Source organism: Furipterus horrens, unplaced genomic scaffold (genome assembly GCF_987537825.1).
Source record: "Furipterus horrens unplaced genomic scaffold, mFurHor1.1.pri manual_scaffold_17, whole genome shotgun sequence".
NCBI lineage: Eukaryota > Metazoa > Chordata > Mammalia > Chiroptera > Furipteridae > Furipterus > Furipterus horrens.
This window is the reverse complement of record NW_028327187.1, coordinates 25,509,246-25,514,791: the sequence shown is the minus strand read 5'-3', so window position 1 is coordinate 25,514,791 and position 5,546 is coordinate 25,509,246. Positions and strand designations below refer to the sequence as shown.

Below are 5,546 nucleotides of genomic sequence, written 5' to 3'. Positions count from 1 at the left end.
TTTCCCTCTGGTAACCAACATACTATTTATTGCCTGTGTCTATAAGTTTCTGTATGTTTGTCTTGTTTGTTTACTTGTTACTTGTGACCCAGCAAACCCTCATCTGGGTATCCATCAGAACAATATGAAAACATTTATTTACAAAGATATATACATCACTATGTTTATTGCAGCATTATTTACAGTGCCTAAGACATGGAAACAACCAAAGAGTCTTTGGATAAATGACTGGATAAAGAACATGGGATCCATAAATACAACAGAGTACTTACTTAACCATAAGAAAAAATAACGCACTTCCATTTGAGATAACATGGATAGATATTGATAATATCATGCTAAGCAAAATAAACCAGACCGAAAAAGTCAAGAACCATATTTTACTCGTATGTGGGATATAAAAATGTGTAATTTTTCAATCCTCACATGTTTTAATACCTTATAATATACTAAGTTATATGAACAAGACATATTTGGGGGAATGATCCTTGTCTTTTATTAAACTGTTTATTCTTACAATTGTATCATATTGATTTAAGTACTATAACTTTGTAGTATATTTTCATGAATGCTTAAGATAAGACTTGAGCTTCTTATAACTCTTCTTTTCTTCAAATAATTTGAAAATAACAATGAATATCTAATTGTTTTTCCAAAAGTACATTGATTGATTTGACCCTGAGGCCATATAATTTAACTTTAATAGATCATCGAGGAAATAGGTTACAAGATGATTAAAATGTCTTCAGAGTATGACAGAATCAAAATAAAAATTATATGTAATTTACCTGTTTTAGGATACCCAGAAGAACATAAGATATGGGAAAAAGAGAAATGGCCTTTTCTTCCATGTACTAACTTTTAAGATCTTGATAAACTGACAGAAACAGATCAATTGTGGTGAAGGTTGTACAAGATCCTGACAGTGGTGAGATCTGATGCTTTGGTGTGGAAGAAAGTCTTGAGGTAGCTTAGTGCAGAACTGTAAGTGTAAGGAAGTCCTGATCTCTGAGCCAAAGAAGGCCTTTTAGGAGTAGTTGCCTTGTCTTGTCTATGGTATAGTTCTACAATGTAAATCAATTTGTCTCCCAATGAGACAAATTTAGAGAACAACACACAATAGAATGAAATCTCATGTTACACAGTATAGTTGTGTTCTATGGGATGACTGTTCTCTACAACACGATTAAGCTCTACATTTGATTTGGTAACACGACTATGCATTATTTTCTAATAGGAAATAAATGAACATATCAGAACCCAAATTCTTTGCCGAAGGTAATAGGTATACTTGTTTCTAACACAACCATGGAAACCTTAACAAGAAGCTGAAGCCCTTAACTCTGCTTACATCAATGAAAGATATTATACTTAGGTGCTGATGTGCACATCTACATAAAAGATGGAAAATATTCATTCAGGAGGAGTAAGGAATATCTTGATTTGGGGGAGAGAGGCAGGAATTTACACATATAGTTTGCAAGGATTTGAGGAGTGAGAAACTTGATATTAGCTTTGTTTGACTTCAGCTAAAACCCCAGTTGAGGCTGATGGAAGGAAACAAGTCCTCATTCTCCTAATCCAATTGTCACCTTCAGGCACAGAGCAAGAGGCAGCGAGAACTATTGTATAAACTTGACTTGGATAACTTTTCTGCATTGGGTATGGATTCTGTATTCATGTAAGTTGGAGGTTGACATCACCCTGCTTATATAGAAACAGTGCTTGGATCTGCTTTGAGTGTAACTCTATGAATGGGCACACATAGAGGCTTGTCCTTGGATATACAATAAGAATTTCCCATTGTATCTTATCACCTGTATGCCCTTAGACATCAGGGATCCACAGAAATGGTGAGTTGAGTTGTTTCTTCAAATATTTTACTATATTTTATTGATTATGCTATTACAATTGTCCCAATTTTTCCCCTTTGCTCCCTACTGCCCAGTACTGCCTCCAGCAATCCCTCCTTAGTTCATGTCCATGGGTTGTGCATATAAGTTCTTCGGCTTCTCAATTTCATTTACTATTCTTAACATCCCCCCTATTTATTTTGTACCAATTATGCTTCTTAGTCCTTGTACCTTTTCTCCCATTCTCCCCCTCCCCCTTCCCTGCTGATAATCCTCCATATGGTCTCCATATCTATGATTCTTTTCCTGTTCTAGTTGTTTTCTTTGTTTGCTTTTTAGATTAAATTATTGATAGTTGTGTTTGTTGTCATTTTATGGTTCATAGTTTTGATATTCTTTTTCTTAAATAAGTCTCTTTAACATTTCATGTAATAAGGGCTTGATGATGAGGAACTCCTTTATCTTTACCTTGTCTGGGGAACCTATGGAAGAGATAAACAGTCAACCAGTACAGAATAAAGAAACAAGAATTCAAAAAAAAAAATGAGGAGAGAATAAGAAGACTCTGGGACATCTCCAACAGTGCCAACATCAAAATTATAGAGATGCCAGAAGGAGAAGAGGAAGAAACTGAAAAATTATTTGAAAAAATAATGAAAGAAAACTACCCTAATTTGATGAAGGAAATAGACATACAAGTCCAGGAAGCACAGAGAGTCCCAAACAAGTTGGACCCAAAGAAGAGCACATCAAGACACATCATAATTAAAATGCCAATGGTTAAAGATAAAGAAAGAATCTTAAAAGCAGGAAGAGACAAGAAGAGAGTTATTTACAAAGGATTTCCCAAAAGGAGTTTCCAAAAAGAAACTTTGCAGGCAAGAAGAGACTGGCAAGAATATTCAAAGTGATGAAAAGCAAGGGCCTACAGCAAAGATTACTCTATCCAGCAAAGCTATCATTTAGAATGTAAGGGCAGATAACATAAGTTATGTCTTGAAGGATGAGTAAGAATTCCCTAGGGGGCAGATGTTGGGGAGATTATATTGTGGTGGAAGTAGTTCCTGCAAAGGCATGGAAATGTGGATGAATAAGGTTTGTTTCAAAACAAGCAACACGTTTAGGGTCATTGGGACTAGAAGCTAGCTTATGAAAGGAGGCATAGAAAAAGATAAGGTTGGAGAGGTAGGCCAAGTTGGAGTCTGAAAGCCCTTGTCTTATGCCATAGATCCTGGAGAGTCAAGAGAAAATTTTAAGCTGAATAATTTGATATTATCAGATTTGTGACATGAGTCCATATTTTGGGGCCACTTTATCACCATCACTTGATTTTTCCTGATTTTGCCCTGTTAACACTCTTTCTCATTTATATAATTCCAGTGGTCTCCCAATAGGTCTCCCAGCCTCAGGCAAATCCCCTTCAATTTATCCTCCACTTTGGTATTTTTTCTAAATAGCCTATCTGTTCTTGCCATTCTGCAGCAGCCTGCCAGTAGCTCCTCATCCCTGCCAGGAAAATTCCTCGAATGCTCAATATGGCATGCAAGACCCTCACATTGCAGCCTGTGCTGCTTTCCAGTCTTATGTCTCATTCCTTCCTCCTCCTCTTTTTCCAGGCTGCCCCTTTTGCTACCCTTGCTAACTCAAGGTCTTCTAAGCCTTCCAGAAACATCCAGGGTCCATACCTCTTTTCACTTTCTTTCTCCAAAGTCTATCTAAAATGTCCTGCCTGCAAATTCCTCCTTAGCCTTCAAGATTCAAGTCATAAGGCAACTTCCTTCTCTTGACCCCTACAGAGAGAACATACCTCTTCTCTTCCCTGGGCTCCTTAGCAGCTAGTACATGCTGATATTAGAGCATACATTACATTGCCTCATAATTATCCCTTGCAGGGTTGTCCCCTAGGCTAGAGTTTAAGATCCACCAGAAAATAAGGTCATATTATATCACATTACTCTTATAAACTCAATTCCTAGTACAATGCCTGACATATACTTAGAAGCCCAGTTGAATGGAGTTAAATGAAGGCACTGATCTTCTTGTCCCTTTTTTGTCTAGAATAGTTATCCTTCTCACCAAGCAACTACTTACTGTCAAAGAGAAGTCACTTTTTTTTCTGGGCCGGATTTGCATTCCTAGGTCACTGCAACTATTCTTTTTAGTCAGCTTGAGAGCAAAAGACCTATAGCGCCAACTTCTGGGTTAGAAAACAAGGGCTTTAATCTCCATGCCATAGAGGGCAGAAGTACTCAAGCACCTGCTGTCAACTCAGCTTGCAACCAAACACTGTAATAAAAATCTTGCTTTTACCATTTTAATGTTTACGCCTTCCATTCTGTATATTTTGGGGCCTGAACAAAAGACCATAAATACTTGTAGAGGTATCTTGAGGCATGGCATATTGTCTACACCTCACCTGAGGATTTTTCTAAGGATAACCATAGAAATGTACAAAAAAGGAATCTAGGGAACTACAGAAAACTGTGTCCACTGGTATCAGGGCTTCCTGGGGCTACCTCTTAAACAGAGGAACAATGACCTACCAAAATGGAATTTATTGAAGGGTCAGAAACCTCAGTTATTTTTATATTTCTCAACTGTCCACTTTCAAGCTCCAAGGGAAGTTCAGTATGGGCTTAAGTCCTTCCTCCCTCACACCCACTCCACCTCCCACCCCCACCTGAACTTTAAAGCTTACAGAAGCTTGAAGGAGGTTCAAACTACTAATTCCAGGGTACTCCCTGGGGCTTACAGCATGAGGGAAAGTATCTAGAGTCTTGGGAACCAATTCCAGGAGGGTTTTCTGGGGCATCGTAAGTTCCCAGGTACATGGCAGACTGCACAGATCACTGATATTGAAGTACATACACAGGGCTGGCATTTGGGGGATAACCTTACATTGGTATAAGGCCAACCAGAAAATGTCTCCAACTATTGGTGTCAAAGGGTTTGGAGATTGAGAGTTGGGGTTGGGGAACCAAAGTAAAAAAATCTTACTTTTATTAGTTTTATTACTCATAAAACTATCTTAATATTCATACAGCAAAAAGAGAGGGGCAGGGTTGGGGTTTGGTTATATGGAGTACAAGTCAGTTGATAGGTACACTGAGGGAATGGGGACAAGGATGAAAGGAAAGGTGGATGGGATGACTGCAAGGGTGTTGGTGGGGAAACACCTAAGGTTTTCCAGGGAAAATAGGAGTTATTGCCTCATTAAAGGGGAAATATGAGTGCTCACTTCAGCAGCACATATACTAAAATTGGAATGATACAGAGAAGATTAGCATGGCTCCTGTGCAATGACACACAAATTTGTGAAACGTTCCATATTTTTATGGGACAACTGTAACAGCATAATCAATAAAATATACCTTAAAAAAGGGGAAATATGAGACATGGGCAGTAGCATCTTGGAGGACTTAATCTCAGGCTCAAGGCTCTTTAGACCATATTCACATTACGCCTGCCATCTCTCTATGGTATACACTTCTCTTGGAAGTGAGTCTATAAACATGTACTTCTATTATAAACAAAAAAGGAAAGCAAAACAAGCAAAAAAAAAAAAAACCCAATAAACTTAGTGCTGCAGAGGATGAAGGAAGATGAGGGAGAAAATGCCTTTTCCATGTTATCTAACAGCTAGAAATGAAAAAGACCAATAAGAAATGATACAAGCAGGATTTTCTGAAGAGT

General features: G+C 37.9%; 1 non-coding gene across 1 annotated transcript; it reads left to right on the top strand.

Moving 5' to 3' along the window:
- Positions 1 to 5,083: 5,083 nt before the first annotated feature.
- Positions 5,084 to 5,187, top strand: LOC149990709 (U6 spliceosomal RNA). Its single transcript, XR_016508720.1, has one exon. It is a non-coding gene; the product is annotated as a U6 spliceosomal RNA (small nuclear RNA).
- Positions 5,188 to 5,546: the final 359 nt, after the last annotated feature.